General features: G+C 35.4%; 1 pseudogene; it reads right to left on the reverse strand.

Moving 5' to 3' along the window:
* Window positions 1–1,734: 1,734 nt before the first annotated feature.
* Window positions 1,735–6,243, reverse strand: LOC149575457 (DNA replication licensing factor MCM4-like; annotated as a pseudogene).
* Window positions 6,244–12,136: the final 5,893 nt, after the last annotated feature.

A 12,136-nucleotide genomic window follows, 5' to 3' on the forward strand; every position in this document is an offset into this window, starting at 1 on the left:
AAATTGGATTATCTTTTCCAATATGGAAATCTAAGGCAATTAGTTATCTTGACCCTTGATTGAACTTTGGAGTACAATCTCCTTCAACATGCATTTTTGTTTGTAATGACACCATGATTCGACTACATTTAACTATGTATTTTTTGATCTTGAAATGAGATGAACATGATTGTGTAGATGACTTGATTATTTATAAATTTGCTAGATTTGATACACACTCTTTGTTGGATTGCAGGAGGAGGCAAAATGGTTTCAAGCAATCTTAGATTAGTCCAATGGAAAGTCAATTGAAGGAAGAAAAATAAATTGGAATTCCTTGTGCCGTGGTGGGATCTAGAGATCAAACTCTTAGTTAATCAATTTTTATTGATTTTCCTATCAAAAAATTCATATTTCAAATAGAGAATCTGTAATCTCAAACATAAATTTGAGTGTTATAAAAAATAGTTGTACTATGTACTATGATAATTATATTTTCTTATCAAGAATGTATTCATGACACTCAATTGCTTCAGCTCGGTGGGGCTAGTTGTATACTAGTTGAAACATTTAGTTGTACTGCATATAAATCTCAGTTTGTAAATTTAAAATAGTAGATATATATTTGAATAAATTAAATTTCCATCAGTACTGTAGAAGGAATTTGCATTAGTATTGCATCCGAGTAATTTCAAATAATCCCTATTCTTTACTAAATTCTCTACCTTGAAACTGACTGTGGGTAGCATTTATTAGAGATTATCCTAGCAATGTATCATGGTCATGATTGCTAGACTCTTATAAAGCTTTTGAATTCACCTCTATAATATCTTGTACATTGTGATTCCCTTTGATTCATAAATTTTGAATAATGACTACTCAATTTGATAATGATTCTTTGCCATCTTTTTTTTCAGTCCCTTTTCCTTATAAGTGCTTCAAGTTTATAATAACAATGTTTTACATATTGAAAACTTCTTATGATCATATCTAGAGAAATAGCTAATAGCTATGTGTTTGCACATCTTGTAGTTGCTTCATAGTAGATCATATGATGCATTGTGCCAAGTAAATTCATCTGCATTCTGCACTTTTTTTGTTTCTCCCTTGTAGCTATTCATAGCAAACCAAGTCTTCATGGCACCATGATTGACATCATTGGTGTGTATGGAAGACAAGCTGCTGATGATATTCAACATTCACAATTGTTGAAGTTGCCACCATAGAATCATCACTACATCAAGATTAGATTCTATTTTTTCCTCTTTATATTTAATTTAAAATATATATTAAAATAAATTGCTCTTTTTATATTTAATTATCTTTATATTTAGGTAACCACGTGAAACTAGAGGGAGAGGACAAATTCCATTGTGAACATTAAAATGAACTTTTTCCATTACGTTGGTTGAAAAAAAATACCTTTATAATTGCAATTACTTTTTCCTCACTCCAAAACTTGATAGAACAAAACACCAATGATTCTCATAATTTATAATTATCATCCTCATATTTGAGCAAGAATTATAAGATATCCATCATTACCTCAGTGGTTGTCTTTGTCACAGATAGTACACCCAAGCTTTGGATTCCTTCAATTTTCTGGATTTTTTACAAGAGAAAGTACCCATCGATGTACTACAAAAGATGAAGCTCAGAGCATATTAAAATAGTTTGCCAAAATGCACTAACCGTAGTCTTATTAGATACTTCATTACTAATTATTATAAGGGCTATATCATCCTCAAAACTTGTTCAGGTCCTCTTCACGTTGTCCCTATGAATTGTAACAAACCCCTCACTCACAAGGTTTCCAATTGCATTATGAATCTGAAATTGAACAACATAACTCATAATGTATTCATTTCCCCCAAGAAAATGAAGCTAGAAATAGCTTGAAATTTACCCACAACAAAGAATTACTTACATCATTCAGGCCGACTTCCTTGGATCCCTATTTGTGCATTTCTTCCATCAACTGTGATTACATTCATTCATATCTGGTTAGGTGTCATACCAACAATTTTCTCAACACTATTTAGGGCAGTATAAAGAATGTTACCTTAGTAATACGGGTTGATGTTCCCCCTGCCTGCATCCTTTCCATGATAAGAATCCTTAGTGATGAGATAAGATTGGCTCATCTCATTCTTTCACTGGCTGAGACTTCCATGTTTATGAGATCCATGTCAATGGTCCCTATAACCATAATACTCAAATGCATTCAGTGGCTTCCAATAAACATAGTTCTTTTAGAGCTAACTAATTTTGTGATGATAATGCATTCAATATACAACTAAATGAACTGATAATACTCATTGCCAAAGATGCACAATGGTTACTAGTTGAATGATCGATGGCAGATTGTTGAGGTGCAACTTCAAGAAGCCGGAATGATTCTGCCACATCACACCTTTCAACTTGCAGAATTGGAATGTAAGATATCTTTTTATTGCCTCAATCTAGCTTTAAAACATTCAGGAATGTAACCCACTTTTTTCTACATAGGATTTTCTTACCCACTCAGAGAATCTGATGCGCACGAGGGCTTCGCTTATTCTTATTAAGCTTTCAATTTGGCATGGATTCATTGTGATAAACTATAGAATTCATTCAGGAGAACAAGTTAACATAACATGAGAATTGCCCTGCATCTAGATGCATTCTTCAGTAGAAGTATGAGATATAATGTTACTTTTTTCACGTGTGTAACTTGTAAGCATACTATACAAAAATTGAAATTCAGAATATATTGAGCTAACCTTCTTGCTACTACCAAGGAAGTTTCCCTTCCTATGCATTTCAACATAACCATGAATCAGATCTTCTGCTACCTCATCAGATATCTTAGGATGTATATGTTGTCTTGCATAAGTGGTATAAGAAGTGAGAGTCGGGAGGTCGAATGCATCTAGCATTTGGTCCTAGAATCATAATGTAGTTCACATAAAAAATATTAGGTCATTGGACCCCCCATTAATTACTACATAGTATTGACCAAATCAGAACTTACCTTTGGCTTGTCATAATGTAATGCAACAAGATGCCTTGCAAGGTGCCTGTCTGTTTGTTCATCAGCTTTATCAAGCACTAAGTAGATCAAATCAAACCTGTAGGCATTTTTTGTGATTCTTTTATACTTGAGTGACAACAAATAAATTCTCCAGCTTGAATTCTAAAACCAAACATACTCTACCTGGAAAGCAATGTTGGAGGAAGTTGGATATTGTTAAGCACTAACAATCTAGGGTTGTAGTGTGAACCACTAGGATTGGCACAAGCTAAAATAGATGTTCTTGCATTCAAAGATGCTATGATCCTAGCCTTGCAATTGACACTATTTGTTCTTCCATAACCTACTTCAAAGGAATGACCAGACATTGATATACAAGTCAACTAATAGCATAGATTACAAAGTCAAGAAACTAGTAAAAGCACATAATTTGAAGACCTCGAACAAAAATCACACCACATGTAACATGCTATGAGCATTGTCAGACATCTTGTCAAACTCGTCTATGCAGTAAACACCCCTATCACTCATTACCAATGCTCCACTTTCTAGAACCTATTGAGTTCAAAGAAATAAGTAGTTTATATAAAATAAAGTGGTAGGTAGCAGTGGGAGAATAGGTAGCCCAAAGAGCTCAATGATCAACAAATTGAGTTAATAACTTACTATTTCACTAGTTTTAGGATCCTTTGATACATAAGTAGTCAAACCAACCACAGAGCTTCCACAACCACTTGTATAAATGCCTCGAGGAAGCAACTTATGCACATACTGAAGTAGTTGAGACTTACTTGTACCTGGATCCCCACGAAAAGTACCTCCTGAACTAGTTTTATTACAGTTCCCCCGAAAAGTTGTTTAAGAAGCATAATGGTTAACATATGGTTCAAAGAACATGCAAAAAATTACCAATTAATCGAACATGAATGTAAAGAAAGATACCTAGCACAAGAGCCCTTTCTTTACATCTTCTAGCTCCCAAATACTCAGAGCTAAGGACCTAGTTAGTCTCTAATAGATATCGGGCATGCAAGATAGTTCTTTCAACTTCTCAATTTGGAAATTGGTAGTCAAAATTCAATTTTAGAGCTTGCAAAATTCATGTTATATACAAAAGGTAAAAAGTACATGAGTTTATACCTTAGCTTCATAATCAGCTGGTGACATATCACCCTCTTGAAAAGAGGCAAAACTATCACTATTGGTATCACATTCCATTGGATCTTCGGCTCGTAATCTTGTCTTGTCCACCTTTTTTAGATGAAGGCAATCGATGTAGGTCTGGCGCACCAGCAAATGATTTACAAATTAGAATTAGAAATCATAGAATATAGCATTAAGGTCCTCATTTCAACTTAAATGGACTAAGATAAGCTTGAGAGCTTTGCTTTAAATAGAGATTTCATAATCCTTTGGTTTGGTCCCACTCTAACTGTCATAGCTCTGAAAATCCTTGTAACCTACAAAAAAAACCAATTTCAACCTTCAAATGCTAACACTTGGCAATAAAAATGAGTTTAGAATTTGTATATCATGTAATGTCATACATACCTCAATTTGATCACCAGGTTTGGCTGCACCAACAAGTTTGTCATGCATTAGCAAGCTAATAGTGTGCAGGATTTCCCCCTCTGGAATGGCATTAGGCATTTCTTATAGCTTTACAATCTTCTTATCAGCAAACCTAACCCCAAAGTAAAAGGATATAGTTGTCTTCAGAGTCTTGAAAATGCAGCTTCAAATCATGCATAAACTAAAATCAACAAGTTCCTACCTGCATCTGTTATGCATCAATGTCAAAGAATTCATAGCAGCACATTCTGGCCTTGCACAACATGTAGGTTCATCAATTTGACCTAAGCATTTGAAGCATAAAATAGGATGTGAATACAAATCCAACAAAAACACTTTTTTAGATAGCAAGTACCATTGTACATAGTGAAGCAAAGATATGAATTTTTTTTTTAAAACATGAAATATGTTTGACAAAATTCGGTAGAAGATTCTCATGGAATATAAGAATAAAATTTGGTGTGAAAGTTCTCATACATGGATTTTTTCACACTAAAAAAATGTGTTCTCTCATATATAGCTTTCATCAAGCGAACATCTCAATGTGAGAAGAACATCATGTACGGTGTCCTATTAGTTCCAATTAAGGTTACAGAGAGCAGATCAACAATGGCCATGCCACAATAAGGAGTAAGATCTTATTTGCAAAATGTTGGAATCTAAAAGCTTCTGAGATCACTTTCATAAGCATGAATCTATTTAAAGCCGTAGATTCTCTGCAACAATTTATGCAAAATAGAATTGAGAAACAAACCTAACATACAATGAAGACACAATTAACTATTATATTAAGAGTTCAATTGCAATCCAATGAATTACCTCTATCAACAGGTACTAGTGCTGGAGCATATCCACAAACAAGGCACCTAAAGAATGCTTCTTTGATTTCTGGTATAATTGAGCTACATCGAATTATCATTCCTTTGACTGAAACCATCTTCTCAATATCTAGATTTCAAAGAAAACAAAACCCCCTTATTAGATTTTTCAAATAGCATTGAACAATGAAGATGTAACTTTAAAAAGCATTGCCTACCTGATGGATTCAAATCTTGCATGTTAACTATATCTCTAAGATTGAATATTCTTGCCTAAATGCAATGGCAATTATATGTAATTCTGAGGCATATTTATGTGCATAAATAAACAAAATCTAAAACAAAAAAGTCATTAAATGAAAACATACTAACTGACAAAACATATTTTTCCAAAAATACAATTCATTCACCTATATGTGCTTCTCCCACAAAGGCTTGAGGTGAACAACTACATCCATCAATACAATGTCAAAAATGGCAAGAACTTCAAGAGGATATCTGACCATCTTGCCATAAACTTCTTCATCATATTTGAAGATGTTCATTGCATCAATATTGAGTGAATCACCTTTGACTTCCATTGTCTAAATGAGAAATCAACTAAATGAAGTGAATACAAAAGCAAATGTGCTCAACCAATAATTTGAAATGAGACTAGATGGTAACCATAAGAAGCTAGCAGGGACAAATTTGAACCTATTCCAAGAGCCTCATGTATTTCCCCTCAAGGTCTGAAGGATCATCCCTAAAATTCCTCAGAAAGTGCTGAACTACTTGATTGACATCTTGAACACTTATGTTTGTGCCCCAAACAAGCATGGGGGGGTTTCCATCAAGGTCACACTCGAAAGATTGGGGCATCTAATTATAATAGCCAAAAGAGGTAATTAATGTGTGTTTCAATAGACCATATTATACAAATTGAAAAGAAACAATTGACTCAATTGATAGGCAGTTCTCTGTCCAAAAGGTTTCTTGGTACAAGGCAATATCTTCAAAATACGTTTCTTTAATGTAGAAGGCACCAAAATTTGGTACATAGGCATCTTCTATGCCGATTCCCTAAGGAGGCAGTTGCTTGGACAGTCAATGTGGACCACCCATTGAGGTTTGTAGAATAGAAGGGTTGTATAGTATGACCCATTTGATAGGACCCTGGGAATCTCCATGGTTGAACTAACCTAGAATCTAGGTGTGCAAGTTAACATACCATTAATATAGTTTGTAATGCTTCTCACTAGCAATAAAGCATGTTTTATTAGCCCATTATTTAGCTGGTTCACCTTTATTACTTCAAACAATCTAATCCAATGTTTCTAACAATAGAGTTCTGTTTATTAGAATATGATACATTTTCCATTTTGGTATGTCTAGGTTACATACTCCATATTCTTAATATATGGTTCAATTTCTTTTTGTACTAGTCTAGTTTTAATTGCTTTAAAAAATTTTAAAAGACTATTGTTTGGAATTATCGAGTATAGATTAACCCAAACTTTGCCAAAGGCCATAAAGCATGAGGAATGACAACTTTACACATATGGAACTCTTGACATGAATGACAACTTTACACATCTAGAATTCATGACGTGAATGACCATCTTCATCCATATAATGCTATTTTAAAATTTAGGACTTTGTCATGTTATGTGTTGTGATATATAATTAATATTTGTTGAAATTGCAGGAAGAAGCTTGCACAAAGACTTTTGTTTGATAAAAGTGCAAATGATGATCATGAAAGAAGCATATTGACAAAGTTGAAGCAACAATGTGGTGGTCAGTTTACTTCTAAAATGGAGGGAATGGTATGCTACATCATACATAAATAAAAAACTCACTTTGATTCTTATCAATGAAGTTAATATAATTGTAAATTGTGTAAAAATCTATGTGCTTGTATGTAGGTCACAAATTTAACATTAGCAAAGGAGAACCAAGGTCATTTTGACAATTATCTTAATGAAAATTCTCAAGCACATCCTGGCATAGACTTGACTGTGACAGTTTTGACAACTGGATTTTGGCCAAGTTAAAAATCATTTGATTTTAACCTACCAACCAAAATGGTATGCCCATTTTGTATAGAATATACCTTTTAAATTTGCCAATTTTTGAAGCAGTTTAACATTTTGACCTTTGCTACTTAATGCAGATAAGATGCGTAGAGGTGTTCAAGTAGTTCTATTAGACAAAGACAAAGCATAGAAAGCTTACATGGATATAATCTCAGGGTACTTGTAATATTAATGGGAAGGTTTACCCTAAGCCTATGGAACTTGTTGTTACTACTTACTAGGTAATTGCCTTTTTGGTTGATTACTAGCTGACAGTTAGATTCCTTGATTCATATAAAATGGCATTATAGGTCATTTTCTACTGATCATTATTGGGAATTTCTTCTTCCATTTTTTGGTTAAGAATTAGTTGGGTCAAATAAGTTAAAGCAATGGTTAATGTCATTAATTGTTAATGATCATACATTGATAATTGATTCATTTTCTACTTATGCTATCTGTTTAAAGGAAAAATAAAATTGATGTGTTATAGATATCATAAATATGAAAAGTGAATACATCACATTTATTAGTGTCAGTTTCCTTGATATATCTAGAATTCACTTCTTTTTCCTTGTGTAACTTACTCTATGGTTATGATACGCAGGCATCAGCATTCTTGCTATTCAATGCATCCAAAAGGCTAAGTTACTCAGAAGTGAAGACTTAATTAGATTTGACCGATGAAGATATTATCAAATTGCTACATTCTCTTTCATGTGTGACACATAAAATTCTCAATAAAGAGCCAAATACAAAAACTGTGGCACAAATAGATGTCTTCGAAGTCAATTCAAAATTCACTAATAAGATGAGGAGAATCAAGGTATGAACTCTGATATAATAAATTGTATACTATTTTTCCTGTCTATTTTTTAACAAAAATTAATGCATGTGGAGATCACATGGGAATTGGTTTCTACCTGATTATAAATTCCACTCCCACCAATGGATGAGAAAAAAAAGGTGATTTGAGGATGTGGATAAAGATAGATGTTATGCAATTCTAATCAATAAATTACAAGTTAGCTGAAGATCAATGCTGATATTTTTTCTCATGAATATTTTTCCATGGTGTTGCTACTCTAACTCCTAGATTGATTTAACTTCATTTTAAAGTATTGGCATTTACTCCTGGACTAATTTAACTTCATTTTAAAGTACTGGCTCTGAATTTGTATTGATTAGACGTCATTTTAGAGTAGTAAAGTTGTAATATGGATAATATGGTAAGAAAAGGTGATCAATGCCAATGGTAGTCACCTGGTGTTAAAGAAATCAGGAACATCTTAGAGGAGACTTGGAATATTGTATTGGCTATGTAATTTGTGGTTCTTCTGATAAGGTGTTAAATTGTTGATAGAAGCAACAAAAGTACTTCGTTCCAGAAAAATAGGTGTTGAAGCTCTGCTTCTTGTCCTCCAAATATGGTAAGTTTTAATGACACCAAATTTTTATTTGCTTCAAGTGACTTGGAGGGGTGACTTGGTGAGCTAACTCGGTGAGCTGACATGGCGAGCGGACTTGGTGAGTAGACTTAAAGAGTCAACTTGGTGAGGCGACTTGGTGAGCATACTTGAATAGTTCACTTAGTGAGTCAACTTTGGGAATAGACCTAGCAAGCCGACATTGTCAGCAGCCTTAAAGAGGCGACTTGGTGGGGAAGATTGGCGAGCCTACGTAGAGAGCCCCACTTGGTGAGATGAGATGGTGAGTTGACTTGGTGAGATGACTTGGAGAGCTAACTTGGTGAGAAGACTTAAGGAATCAACTTGTTGAGGTGGCTCAGCAAGGTGACTTGATGAGTGAACTTAGAGTCAACTTGGTGAGCGTATACTTGAACAATCGACTTGTTGACATGACTTGGTGGGGTGACTTGGTAAGCCCACCTAGTGAGCATACTTGAATAGTCAACTTGGTGAGCCAAACAAGTGAGTTGACATGGTGAGTGGGCTTAGAGAAGCAACTTAGTAGGGCAACATGGCAAGCACACATAACGAGCCAACTTGCCAAGGCAAGGTGGTAAAACCACTGGGTGAGCCGACTTGGTGAGCTGACTTAAAGAGTCGACTCGTTGAGGTGACTGAGTGGGGGTGACTTTGTGAGCTGACTTAGGGGGAAGACTTGGTGACCGTACTTGAATTTTCAGCTTGGTGAGCTGACATGGTGAGTTGACTTAAAGTGGCAAGTTGGTGGGGCAAGTGGGGGTGACTTGGTGAGCTGACCTAGAGAGTTGGCTTAGGGGGTGGACTTGGTGAGAAAACTTAGAGAGTTGACTTGGTGAGAATACTTTAATTGTCAACTTGGCGAGCTGACTTGGGGAGCCAGCTTGCCAATCTAACGTGGTGAGTGAGCTTAAAGTGGCAACTTGGTGGGGCAAGTTGGCGAGCTAACTTAGCAAGGTCACTTAGAGATGCGACATGGTGAGCTGACTTGGTGAGCGAACTTGATGAGCAAACCTAAAGATTGATCTTGACGAGGCACTTTGGTGGGGTGACTTGATGACCAAACTCAAAGAGTCAACTTGGCAAGAATACTTGAACAGTCAACTTAATGGGGCAAGTTGGTGAGCCAACTTAGCGAGTCCAATCAATCAAGAGGAAACAGTTGAGAGCTTAGAGTGACACAATTTCCAGATGATCATATGAAATGAAATGGGCATGCGAGTAGAAAGAAACTAGAAAGACATTGTGTACAGATGAAGGCATGAAATGGATGGTTTTGGAGCACTTAGCATAGACACTCAACATTCAGTACATAAATAATAAAGGAGAGAATTGAACCCTCCCTGAGGCTCACAGTTGTTGAGGTCCACTTCAACAATGGCCCTTCCTGCGAAATTGCCATCTAAAACCTTTCTAATGAGATAATGTGTTATGAGCTCTTCATCAGTGGGATGGAACGTGAAGCATCACCCATATATGGGTAATGCACAACTGCTTCCTGGGTTCATGTTCCATCCCACTGATGAAGAGCTCATAACACAGTATCTTGATGCACAACTGCCTCCTAGATTCACGTTCCATCCCACTGATGAAGAGCTCATAACACATTATCTCATTAGAAAGGTTTTAGATGGCAATTTCGTAGGAAGGGCCATTGCTGAAGTGGACCTCAACAATTGCGAGCTAGAAATTTTTTTGACTAAGCATTGGTTGAAATTTCGACCAATGACATGTAGTTTTCTACCAAGCCTTGGTCAAAATTTTGACCAATGCACTACAGTCTTCTACCAAGCAATGGTCAAAATTTTGACCAATGTACTATAGTTTTCTACCAAGCATTGGTCAAAATTTTGACCAATACACTGTAGTTTTCTACCAAGCATTGGTCAAAATTTCAACCAATGCCTTGCAGATTTCTACCAAGCATTGGTCGAAAGTTCGACCAATGAATGGCAAAAAATGCGCTAACAATTTCCACATTTTTTGACCAATGTATTGGTCAAAATTTTGACCAACTAGTAGGTTGGTCAAATTTTTGACTAGAAAATTTTTGACCAATGTGTTGGTCTGGTTGACATTTGGTAAAAAATTGGGTCAAAATTTTGACCAATAAAGGTCAAAAAATATGCCCAAATGTACTAGCGTCTCTAGCTATGAACTTGGGTTGGCCATTGCAATAGTTTGATGTGAAGAACACCTTTCTACATGGAGAGTTGTCCAAAGAAGTCTACATTGAACTCCCACCTGATTGCATCATACGAAAAATACATAGTCTAAAGGTGTGCATATTAAACAAGTCACTATATGGGTTGAAACAATCTCCAAGGGCATGTTTCAAAAGATTCACAAAGTGAATGAAAGCCTTTGGTTACCATCAAAGAAATTCAGACAATACTTTATTCATAAAGAATCAACAAGGTAAGATAAGTGCACTTATTGTGTATGTGGATGCCATGATAGTTACAAGAAATGATCCTAAAGAAAGGAGGGCTCTCAAAGATTAGTTATTCAGAGAATTTGAAATGAAAGATCTCGGTCCCTTGAAATATTTCCTTGGGATCGAAGTGTCTTGATCTGATAAAGGGATCTTTTTGTCTCAAAGAAAGTATGCCTTAAACTTGTTACAGGAAACTGGTATGTTAGCATGTCAACCCACTGATACACCCATGGAAGAAGGATTGAAGTTATGTATTGAGTCTAATCAAGTACCAATTGATAAAGGAAGATACTAGAGACTCATAGGAAGATTGATGTACTTAGCACACACAAGGCTAGACCTTGCCTATGCATTAAGTATTGTTAGCCAGTTTATGCATAATCATGGAGAGCAACATATGAATGCAGTTATACACGTTTTGAGGTATCTGAAGTCTACTCATGGAAAAGGAATTTTATTCACTAAAAATGAGGATTATCAAAGTGTGGATGCATATATTGATGCTGACTACGCTAGAGTAGTAGATGATCTAGGTGTTCTACTTTAGGCTATTTCACCTTTGTAGGAGGTAATCTTGTTACATGGAGAAGAAAAAACAAGAATGTTGTTGCACGATCAAGTGTAGAGGTAGAATTTCAAGGTATGGCACTTAGAGTATGTGAAGCAATGTGGCTAAGACTTCTCCTAAGATATTTGGGTTGTTTGCCTAGGTAGCCAATTCAACTATATTGTGACAATAAAGCAGCATGTGATATTGCTCATAATCTGGTTCAACATGATCGTACAAAGCATGTGGAAGTAGACAGATTCTTTAT

Source organism: Cupressus sempervirens, chromosome 2 (assembly GCF_028749045.1).
Source record: "Cupressus sempervirens isolate cs-2001-9-10 chromosome 2, ASM2874904v1, whole genome shotgun sequence".
Lineage (NCBI taxonomy): Eukaryota > Viridiplantae > Streptophyta > Pinopsida > Cupressales > Cupressaceae > Cupressus > Cupressus sempervirens.